We start from the raw sequence: 12551 nt of genomic DNA on the forward strand, positions 1-12551 counted from the left end.
TGATGATTTTTGGCTCATCATTCCGGAAATATTTGCATCTAGAACAACGGGAGTTACGTTAACTGTGCCCTAGATCAATGGTTCTCAAAATTATTCCTGGAGGCCCACTGCTCTGCACATATACGAAAGTCTTCTATTTTAAACAAATCTACTTTAATCATCAGTAGAGATTTGTATGAACTGAACTGATTGTGTCAGATGAGAGAAACATACAAAATGTTCCGAGCATTGGGTCTTGAGAAACCAATGCGGTTCACTGAGTTGAAAGTACTGCTCTAGATGTTTATGTTTATATGAAAAACAATTTTATGAATTTGCTGTACTATCTGGGCAAATATCAATATGAAACATAAAATAAAATTTTGTCGTTGTATTACTGGATTTGATGTGATGTCACATAGTGAGGTGGGCACCATTTGTAACCTGTATTCTTTATTTCATTTGTAGCTGCTGTTATGTTCCTTTTGTCCATGGGTTTGCATCTGCATGAAAATTATTATAAGATTTAATGATTTGCAGTCATTTACCTCATTAAAACTAAAAGACTTGAGGTAATCAATTCAAGCATTTTGAAATGTGACATTTTCAAAATGGGCCAGACTAAGTATATCTAACTAATTAACTAGTAATGTGAAGCTTATGACAAAATATTAACAGTTTTATTAAGATCAGACAATATATGTCTTTCCAAGACTAGGGCTGGTTGAATAAACATACAGTAGCCATTAAGTAAAGACTGTGTTTTAAGGACTAGTCTGAAGAACTAGTAGTTAGTTAGGGCTAATCAGTCTTACTATTTGGATTTAAATATAATTTAAATAATTTAAATATTTTTTTCATATGATACTTAAAGCAGTTATGTTTAATCATGAAGACAAAAATGTATGAATAACTTTGAATACTAGTCTTAGAGATTCATGTTACTGACCATTGGTTTATGTGTAGTTACAGACTAAAATTAAGGCTTAAGTTTTAGTTATCTTACTTGAAAATAGCTTACACTGGCCTACCTTTAAATATATCTGGGCCATAGTTTTGTCTTAAGATGTACACCAGTAATGTTTTTTATAAGGTTTGTTTGTAAAAAGTACCTAAATGTTTTTACATAACTAATGGCTAGTCATGCATCAATTTAAACCTGTGGGAAACAACCCTATGAAGTTATAAAGCTTCAAATGTTGTCTTAGAATTCTTCAAATCCTAAAGATCACTTCACACTGGTCAGACAGACTCCAACAGACGCGTCTGTTGGAGTCTGTCTGACCAGTGTGAAACCCCTGTTGGAAGTTGTTGGATCAAAGTAAATGAGACTTTAGAATGTGGTTGTCTGTTGGTGTCTGTTGGAGTTGGTAGTTGTCTGACCAGTGTGAACCCTCCTTAAAGGTATGAAAAAGATTGCTGTAAATATGTGGATCCTTAAAGAACAATAATAGGCCAACATTAGAAATAATAACTAATAATCACACATAAAGAGAATAAATATTTGGTTATCAGTAGCTTTAGTATTCTAATCTATTTTCCATAACATAAACACGTCATGCTGTGTCTTATAAAGTTTTCAATAATTGTTTATAGAATTATTGCAATGAAATTGTAATGTTATGATACACTTGGTTATTTTAAATATAAATGTTTACTGAAAACTTACTCTAGCACAGCACGTGTGTGAACACAAGGCAAGGCAAGGCAAGGCAAGGCAAGTTTATTTGTATAGCACATTTCATACACAGAGGTCATTCAAAGTGCTTTACATAGAAATGAGAAAACAATATATAAAAGAGAAAAAAGAAAATTTAAAAATAATAGATACACAATAAAATCACAATAAAAAAAGATACATGAGAATTTTGAATAACAATTAAAGAAAATGAATGTGATTTTAATAAAAACAGTTTAAAATGTTAAACAGAATAAAACAGGAGTAATAGTGGCTTGAGTTAAAGGTGCAGTCAGTGTAAAGCAGCACAGTGCTCATTCAGTAAATGCAGAGTTAAACAGATGTGTTTTTAATCTAGATTTAAAAGTTAGTATTCTAATCTATTTTCTATTTTCTATTTACAAATAAGTGCTTAATAGCAAATCTGACTGACATTTGCTTAATGACATCATATTTGTTATTAACTCCATTTGATATAAACAACACATCTGGATCAGTTATGTATGGACATAGCCAGTTGTTAAATATAAAAAATGTACAGCTTTAGTACTATTTTTAGGCCTACTATAATATGACAGAGGCTGTCATCTGAAAAACTTGTATGTTTGCACATCATATCTATGTCAAAGAATATATATGTTCTATAAGAACAATTACTTTTGTTTAAAAAAATAGTCTAAAAGATTTAAACAAGCAACCATTTAGTAAGACCTAGATCTCTATGAATTAAAATGACTGTTTCAGATGAGAGAAACATACAAAATGTGCAGAGCATGTTTGTGTATATGTTCCTTTTGTCCATAAAGATATATTCGGTTTAATAACTTGCATACCTCACTTTATTTACCTAATGAAAACAGAAAGCCTTCATGGTACTCGATTAAAGGACATGAACATGAATCTGCTAAATGAAATGATATTTGTTATTGACACGATTTAATAACACCATCCACCATTCAGATAACGTATCTGGTTTTGTTTTATTAAATTGTTTCAGTTCTTACACTCAACAACAGTAAAGCCAGTGCAGTACAATTTTCTCTACACTGTATAATACAAATACAAAAACAACTTTGCAGAAGTATAGCTATCACACAGTCATTTTGAAAACGGCCCTGACGAACGGCCCCTAAAGCTTATGACAAAGCATACAAGTATTATTGAGATCTGGCAATATACTCAAATTCCTTATTGTGGTTTTTAGGTGCAATTTTCCGTTATGTCCACTAGATGGCTGTAGAGGATCAATCACTGGCTGACATTTGCACTCACAGAAAACCCAGAAGATGATTACTCTTTAACTAAGTCTACTATTAATAGAACTCTGTACACATTTAAAGGTGCAGTGTGTAATTTTTAGAAGGATCTCTTGACGAAAATGCAAAATGATATACAAAACTATATTATCAGGGGTGTATAAAGACCTTTCATAATGAACCGGTATGTGTTTATTACCTTAGAACGAGACCTTTTTATCTACATACACTGAGGGTCCCCTTACATAGAAGTCACCATTTTGTGCCGCCATTTTTCTACAGAAGCCCTTAACGGACAAATTTTTTTACTAAGTTGTTTCCGACGATGACATGTTTGTCTGGTGGCGGCTACTGTAGCTTCTCTATGTGTTTCAAAAGCGAGGGGTGAGCAGTGGACTAAGCCATTGGTTGCAATTCGTGACCTCACCACTAGGTGCCGCTAAAATGTACACACTGCACCTTTAACTTCATGATTTTACTGTTATAATATTAAAATCACATTTAGTGAAAGACTACCACTTCAATTGTTCTGAGTTATCAGTTTTAACACTCATGTCATTTTATGATAGCTGTGAAACGTGAACATAATTTTGGAGGCACTTACACGACATTTGCAGTAAGAATTATATATTTTTTGTTTTTTATAAAAAAAAACTACATACCAAATGAGTGTATAACCATGTCAATATTAAGTCTTGTTCTTTAACAGTCTTGTTTCTCCTTTCTCAGGTAAACGTGTGTGTGTACAATATACAATGCAGAATATCTATATGGCCATGTCCTTAAACGTCTTGTGATCTAAATGGCTTGAACCCCGATAATCGCTGCTAGCAGCTATATTTAGGGGTTCAAGCGCGAAGCGCTGAAACCCTATTGTAATTGTTAAGATTTTTATTATTATTATTCTGCCGTAAAACGGAACGTGCAGACCAAACCGTAAGGCCTAGAGACTTGAAACTTGGCCAAATGGTAGGACCCAATTTGGGGAGAGGTTGACAGAGTATCAACCCGATTGGCCTATAGGTGGCGCTATAACGACGGAAATCACGTTTATGCTCATAACTCCCAGAAATCTTGTCCAAATGTCAAGTGTCTTATATCACTGGAATCCTTGCGTCAAGACGAACAAAACGTATATCTCCGATTTTATTTGCGCCTAGAATTTTTTTTCGCTATTTTCGATTTTGTCGAAAAAAATAAAAACGAACTAGTCCTAGGTTTTTCGACCGATCGGAACCATTCCAGTGCTGTAATATTCCTTGGAGCGTGAATATCAAAAGTTATCAAAAAAAAGTTGAACTTTCGACTCACCGTCGTAAAGCCACGCCCAAACGCCCCCTATGGGCGGAGCCTCTAGGTCTTAAATGGCTATAACTTGGGATTAGAAAGAGGTATCGACACCAAATTTGGTGTATATATACAGGGTACTATTCTGGGCTCACGTTCAAATAATTGCGCCGCTTGACCACTAGTTGGCATTATAACACCACCTCAACCTTTGAAGGGCTGTAGCTACAAAAGTGTGGGACCGATCAACTTGAAATTTGGCACGGTTGCTCTTGGTCTAGGGTACTATTAATGTCTAAAAGGAATTTTGCATGGCTCAAGAAACATGGCCGCCATCGGCCAATCAAGAAAAAGCAGCTATTAGACAGGGTTAACGAAGGCCGATCGAAACGCGGTGGGCCTGTTTGTCTCTTGGCCATGAAGGTCTGTGCAGAGTAAGAAAAAATTCGGCCTCCGGGGGGCGCTATCACGTTTTTTTAGTGTTTAAATTATTGTGTTTTATGTAGTGTTTTAGATATCCACAAGATCCACATATCATTTAATAGAGGTACTTACAATGAACAACTTTCCCTCAAGAAGCAACTGTCTCAGTAGAATCGTTTGTTAGATATTCATCATTTTTTTTTAAACCTACTTTTGCGAACTAGTCCTAGGTTTTTTGACCAATCTGAACCAATCCAGTGCTGGAATATTCCTTAGACATTGAATATCAATAATTATCAAAAAAAAGTTGAACTTTGCACTCGTCGTCGCAACACCACGGTCAAAAGTACGAAGAGGCGGTGCCACAAATACTTAAATGGCTATCATTTATGATAGGAATGAGATATCAACACGAAACTTGGTACACGTATGTATAGACCTAGACTGAGTTCACATGCAAAAAATAGCAGAGATTGTCCACTAGGTGGCGCAATAACCTAAAAACAAAGAACGATGACTATAGCATATGTATACGACACATAAATATTTGTCTCACCTACTATTTTGCACATAACATCTGCTTTCAGATTCTTATAAGGGTCTATTAGGATAATTACATATCTTAGAAAATATGCCGACCAACAGCCAGCCAGCATTAACCATGTACGAGTCCAGCGATTACAACTAAACTGATGGGCTTTTTTGTCTTATGTTCTCAAGTGTCTGTGAGGATTTTTGGCTCATCATTCCGGAAATATTTGCATCTAGAACAATGGGTGTAACGTTAACTGTCCCCTAGATCAGTGGTTTTCAAAAGTATTCCTGGAAGCCCACTGCTCTGCACATATACAAAAGTCTTCTATTTTAAACAAATCCACTTTAATCATCAGTAGAGATTTGTATGAACTGAACTGATTGTGTCAGATGAGGGAATCATACAAAATGTGCTGAGCATTGGGTCTGGAGAAACCACTGTGTTTCACTTAGTTGAAAGTACTGCTCTAGATGTTTATGTTTATATGAAAAACAATTTTGTGAATTTGCTGTACTATCTGGGCAAATATCAATATGAAACATAAAATAAACTTTTGCCGTTGTATTCCTAGATTTGATATGATGTCTCACAGTGATGTGGGAACCATTTCTAACCTGTATTCGTTATTTCATTTGTAACTGCTGTTATGTTCCTTTTGTCCATGGGTTTGCATCTGCATGAAAATTATTATAAGATTCAATGATCTGCAGTCATTTACCTCATTAAAACTAAAAGACTTGAGGTTATCAATTCAAGCATTTTGAAATGTGACATTTTCAAAATGGGCCAGACTAAGTATATCTAACCAATTAACTAGTAATGTGAAGCTTATGACAAAATATTAATAGTTTTATTAAGATCAGACAATATAGGTCTTTCCAAGACTAGGGCTGGTTGAATAATTAAGTTAAAACTGTGTTTTAAGGACTAGTCTGAAGAACTAGTAGTTAGTTAGGGCTAATCAGTCTTACTATTTGGATTTAAATATAATTTAAATAATTTAAATATTTTTTCACATGATACTTAAAGCAGTTATGTTCAGTCATGAAGACAAAAATGTATGACTAACTTTTAAGACTAGTCTTAGAGATTAATGTTACTGACCATTGGTTTAAGTGTAGTTACAGACTAAAATTTAGGTTTATGTTTTAGTTGTCTTACTTGAAAATAGCTTACAATGGCCTATCTTTAAATATATCAGGGCCATAGTTTTGTCTTAAGATGTACACCAGTAATGTTTTTTAAAAGGTTTGTTTGTAAAAAGTACCTAAATGTTTTTAAATAACTAATGGCTAGTCATGCATCAATTTAAACCTGTGGGAAACAACCCAATAAAGTTATAAAGCTTCAAATGTTGTCTTAGAATTCTTCAAATCCTAAAGGTATGAAAAAGATTGCTGTAAATATGTGGATCCTTAAAGAACAGGCCAACATTAGAAATAATTACTAATAATCACACATAAAGAGAATATATATTTGGTTATCAGTAGCTTTAGTATTTTAATCTATTTTCCATGACATAAACATGTCATGATGTGTCTTATAAAGTTTTTAATAATTGTTTATAGAATTATTGCAATGAAATTGTAATGTTATGATATAATTGGTTGTTTTAAATGTAAATGATTTACTGAAAACTTACTCAAGCACAGCACATGTGTGAACACAAATAAGTGCTTAATAGCAAATCTGACTGACATTTGCTTAATGACATCATATTTGTTATTAACTCCATTGGATATAAACAACACATCTGGATCAGGGAAGCGTTTTCTCTTAATTGACGAGATATCTCGTCAATGGCGGGGAAAGAGTTAAATATAAAAATATGTAGAGCTTTAGTACTATTTAGCTTTTTTCATTATTCATTTCAAGAACAAGAACATTGCATACATACAAGAGGATTACAATGTGCTTATTTAACATTTAACATAACAATGGATCAAATAAAATAAAAATAAAAAAATAAATTAACAATAACATGGGGATATTCTACAATAATTCAATAAAACAAAAGGTTTCAAAAATGTTATATATTTGCTTTGCTTTTTTTGACTTTTAACAGTTTCAAAATAATTTCTTAATTCCGTTCTAAATAAAATGCTATTGGGTTTATTATTTGCCCATTTTTGTTTATGGATGTGAAATTTTCCATATATAATCAATAAGTTGATTAACAAGTCTTTCTCCACACATTTACTTTTATAATACAAAAATATATCCTTACCAGATAACCGAATTATTATTTTGTGAGTTTAAATATCAAGCATTCCACATCAATCCAAAAAGATTGAGTAAATATACATTGATAAAATAAATGTTTTATGGATTCTACTTCCAAATTGCAAATACAAGTAACCTCCATATCTCTTAAGAATCTGGAGACTACTTGTTTAACTGGATACATTAAATGAACCAATTTATAAGTAATTTGTCACGGTGGAATCCGTGTCATGTTTTGTGTCTGTTCCGATTGTCGTCACCTGGACTCTTGTTAATTAATTACCTGCCTCATCACACCTGTGTATCGTTAGTCTGTTTGTATATATACCCCTGCCTGTTGTATGTTCACTTGCCGGATGATTGTCGCTGATTCCCTGTCTGTTCCTGTGTTCTACGTTTTAGTCTTCCTGTGTTTATTTACCTGCCTGTTGTTTGATTCTAGTGTTTTGTTTCTTGGTTATTATTAAATGTTATTTATTCATCTCGAACTCTGCACATGCGTCCTACTTCCTGATCTCATGTTCCCGGTCGTGACAGAATCATCCGGCCAGTGAAGGACGCAGCGGGTTCAAGGAGGGAACACCCAGAACTCCAGACCGGGCTCGAGTTAGCCCTCACCACGCCCGATTCATTCCCCGGGGTGGTTGCTGCGAAAGATGAGCCGGGTTCTGGGGATCGTATCGGTTCCGGTGATTCCCCTGCTGGTCGAGTCGTCTGGGGCGGTTCCTGGGAGGTCCACCACTATGCTCGATTTGGGGCTCGAGAACGGACGCCACGCTCGATTTTTCCCCGGGGTGGTCGCCACCGTGGAGGAGCCCCTTTCCCCGGGATGGTGGGAGTCGACTCCCAGGACGACCAGATCCCCGTCGGTTCCCAGGAGGGTGGATTCTTCAGAGTCGGTACCTGGGATGGCCACTCCGGTTCTCCCGGCCGTGCCCCGGCTTCCTGCCCTGCCGGTTTCGCCCTGGTTTCCGCCGGCTCCGTCGTGGCCTCCAAGCCCTCCATCCCTCCCCTGGATCCACCCTACCAGACTTCCAGTTTGTTTTGTTTCCAGTGTCTGGTAGCCACTCATTAAGGGGAGGGTAATGTCACGGTGGAATCCGTGTCATGTTTTGTGTCTGTTCCGATTGTCGTCACCTGGACTCTTGTTAATTAATTACCTGCCTCATCACACCTGTGTATCGTTAGTCTGTTTGTATATATACCCCTGCCTGTTGTATGTTCACTTGCCGGATGATTGTCGCTGATTCCCTGTCTGTTCCTGTGTTCTACGTTTTAGTGTTCCTGTGTTTATTTACCTGCCTGTTGTTTGATTCTAGTGTTTTGTTTCTTGGTTATTATTAAATGTTATTTATTCATCTCGAACTCTGCACATGCGTCCTACTTCCTGATCTCATGTTCCCGGTCGTGACATAATTTCTTTAACCTTATTCGTGAGACAGTATATATTTAATAAACTCCAAACCTCTTTCCATACAAGTTGACTATATAAGGAGTTCCAGTATGGTTTACATCTAGGCAAATATTCATTTCTACATAGTGTTCTTATAAGTTATTAAATTTTTTTCTAGAATATTTACTCCATTAATACATAACTGAGCATTATGTAAGGAGTTACAATCATAAGATGTATAACCTTGAAAGAGTTGAATAAGTCCACTAGGTATGACATCAAATACAACTGCAAATTCCTTAGCAGTTACTGGAATCTTATAGTGATTGAGGAATTTCACAATAATTAAAGAGGTGACCATCATCTTTAAATAACTGCCTCACTAATATTATATTATTATCATACCAATTTCTATAAAATAAGGATTTGTTTTTGTATAGAATATTCTTGTTATTCCAAATAACAGATCTATGTGGAGAAAAGTTATGTTTATATATGAGCATCCAAGATAAACAAACCTGTTTATGGAAACCTGACAGTTTTATGGGAACCTTGTTTATATCAAAATTGAATCGCAAAAAAAATTCCAAACCACCCAATTTCTTAAAAATCATTTCTAGTATGATGTTCCATATACTACCTTTCCAACTTCAGTTACTTTTTATCCACTTATTTTTAAAAACAGTTTTTAAAATCTAGTACATTTTAACCTCCTTCCTCAACTGGATTGCTTAGAATTGACTTTTTAATGTCAATACATAACTAATGGCTAGTCATGCATCAATTTAAACCTGTGGGAAACAACCCAATAAAGTTATAAAGCTTCAAATGTTGTCTTAGAATTCTTCAAATCCTAAAGGTATGAAAAGATTGCTGTAAATATGTGGATCCTTAAAGAACAGGCCAACATTAGAAATAATAACTAATAATCATACATAAAGAGAATATATATTTGGTTATCAGTAGCTTTAGTATTCTAATCTATTTTCCATGACATAAACATGTCATGATGTGTCTTATAAAGTTTTTAATAATTGTTTATAGAATTATTGCAATGAAATTGTAATGTAATGATACAATTGGTTGTTTTAAATGTAAATGATTTACTGAAAACTTACTCTAGCACAGCACATGTGTGAACACAAATAAGTGCTTAATAGCAAATCTGACTGACATTTGCTTAATGACATCATATTTGTTATTAACTCCATTTGATATAAACAACACATCTGGATTTGTTATGTTTAGGCCTACTATAATATGACAGAGGCTGTCATCTGAAATATTTGTATGCTTGCACATAATATTTATGTCAAAGAATATATATGTTCTATAAGAACAATTACGTTTGTTAATAAAAAAAATAGTCTAAAAGATTTAAACAAGCAACCATTTAGTAAGACCTACAGAATATATCTCTATGAACTAAAATGACTGTTTCAGATGAGAGAAACATACAAAATGTGCAGAGCATGTTTGTGTATATGTTCCTTTTGTCCATAAAAATATATACGGTTTAATAACTTGCATACCTCACTTTATTTACCTAATTAAAACAGAAAGCCTTCATGGTACTCGATTAAAGGACATGAACATGAATCTGCTAAATGAAATGATATTTGTTATTGACACGATTTAATAACATCATCCACCATTCAGATAAAGTATCTGGTTATGTTTTATTAAATTGTTTCAGTTCTTACACTCAACAACAGTAAAGCCAGTGCAGTACAATTTTCTCTACACTGTATAAATTAATTTATATATATTTATATATATCAAATACAAAAACAACTTTGAAAAAGTATAGCTATCACACAGTCATTTTGAAAATGGCCCTGACGAACGACCCCTAAAGTTTATGACAAAGCATACGATGTATTATTGAGATCAGGCAATATACCCAAATTCCTTATTGTGGTTTTTAGGTGCAATTTTCCGTTATGTCCACTAGATGGAAGAAGAGGATCAATCACTGGCTGACATTTGAACTCACAGAAAACACAGAAGATGATTAATCTTTAACTATTTCTACTATTAATAGAAATCTGTTCACATTTAAAGATGCAGTGTGTAATTTTTAGAAGGATCTCTTGACAGAAATGCAAAATGATATACAAAACTATATTATCAGGGGTGTATAAAGACCTTTCATTATGAACCGGTATGTGTTTATTACCTTAGAAGGAGACCTTTTTATCTACATACACCAAGGTCCCCTTACATGGAAGTCAACATTTTGTGGCGCCATTTTACTACAGAAGCCCCTAACGGACAAATTTTTTACTAAGTTGTCTCTGGCGATGACATGTTTGTCTGGTCGCGGCTACCGTAGCTTCTTTATGTGTTTCAAAAGCGAGGGGTGAGTAGTGGACTAAGCCATTGGTTGCAATTCGTGACCTCACCACTAGATGCCACTAAAATGTACACACTGCACCTTTAACTTCATGATTTTACTGTTCCCTGGTGAAAAAGTAGTACACTTCCATAGTGTACTTAAAGTGCTTTATTTTCGCACACTAATTTTGTACTTAATATACTAAAAATTAATCTTTAGTACTTCTTAAGATGTTCTTAAGATGATCTAAGTTTACTTCACTGTGCTATTTTGAGACACCATGAATATGAACTAAAATGCACTTTTAACATACTATCTCTGTATTAAAAAAATATTTAGTTAACACTTGTATTACACTTGAACTCAACTTTCATACAAAGAGGGGTTCAAGTTTACTACAAGTGGTACCTAAATACATTTTTTAAATAAATTTTTAGCATATTTTAGTTCATATTTATGGTGTCTCAAAATAGCACAGTGAAGTACACTTAGATGATCTTAAAAACATCTTAAGAATTACTAAAGATGAATTTTTAGTATATTAAGTACAAAATGAGTGTGCAAAAATAAAGCACTTTAGGTACACTATGGAAGTGTACTATTTTTCACCTGGGTTATAATATTAAAATCAAATTTAGTGAAAGACTACCACTTAGTGATGGGCAGTCCGGCTCTTTCCATTGGTTCGGCTCTTTCGGCTCAAGCTCCGGCTCTACATTTTAGTGATGGCAGTCCGGCTCTTTTCATAGATTCGGCTCTTCTGGCTCGGCTCTCTTAGAAGAGCCGGCTCCCCTGCATGCGTCTGAAGAGTCGGCTCTTCTCGTTCGCTACAAAGAATCAGCTCTTAGAGCCGGCGTTCGCGAACGACCCATCACTATTACCACTTCAATTGTTCTGAGTTGTCAGTTTTATCACTCATGTCACTTTATGATAGCTGTGAAACGTGAACATAATTTTGGAGGCACTTACACGACATTTGCAGTAAGAATTATATTTTTATGTTTTTTATTAAAAAAAACTACATACATACAAAATGAGTGTGTAACCATGTCAATATTAAGTCTTGTTCTTTAACAGTCTTGTTTTTCCTTTCTCGGGTAAACGTGTGTGTGTACAATATACAATGCAAAATATCTATATGGCCATGTCCTTAAACGTCTTGTGATCCCAAATAGCTTGAACCCCGCTAATCGCTGCTTGCAGCTATATTTAGGGGTTCAAGCGCGAAGCGCTGAAACCCTATTGTAATTGTTAAGATTTTTATTATTATTATTCTGCCGTAAAACGGAACGTGCAGACCAAACCGTAAGGCCTAGAGACTTGAAACTTGGCCAAATGGTAGGACCCAATTTGGGGAGAGGTTGACAGAGTATCAACCCGATTGGCCTATAGGTGGCGCTATAACGACGGAAATCACGTTTATGCTCATAACTCCCAGA

Source organism: Paramisgurnus dabryanus, chromosome 4 (assembly GCF_030506205.2).
Source record: "Paramisgurnus dabryanus chromosome 4, PD_genome_1.1, whole genome shotgun sequence".
Lineage (NCBI taxonomy): Eukaryota > Metazoa > Chordata > Actinopteri > Cypriniformes > Cobitidae > Paramisgurnus > Paramisgurnus dabryanus.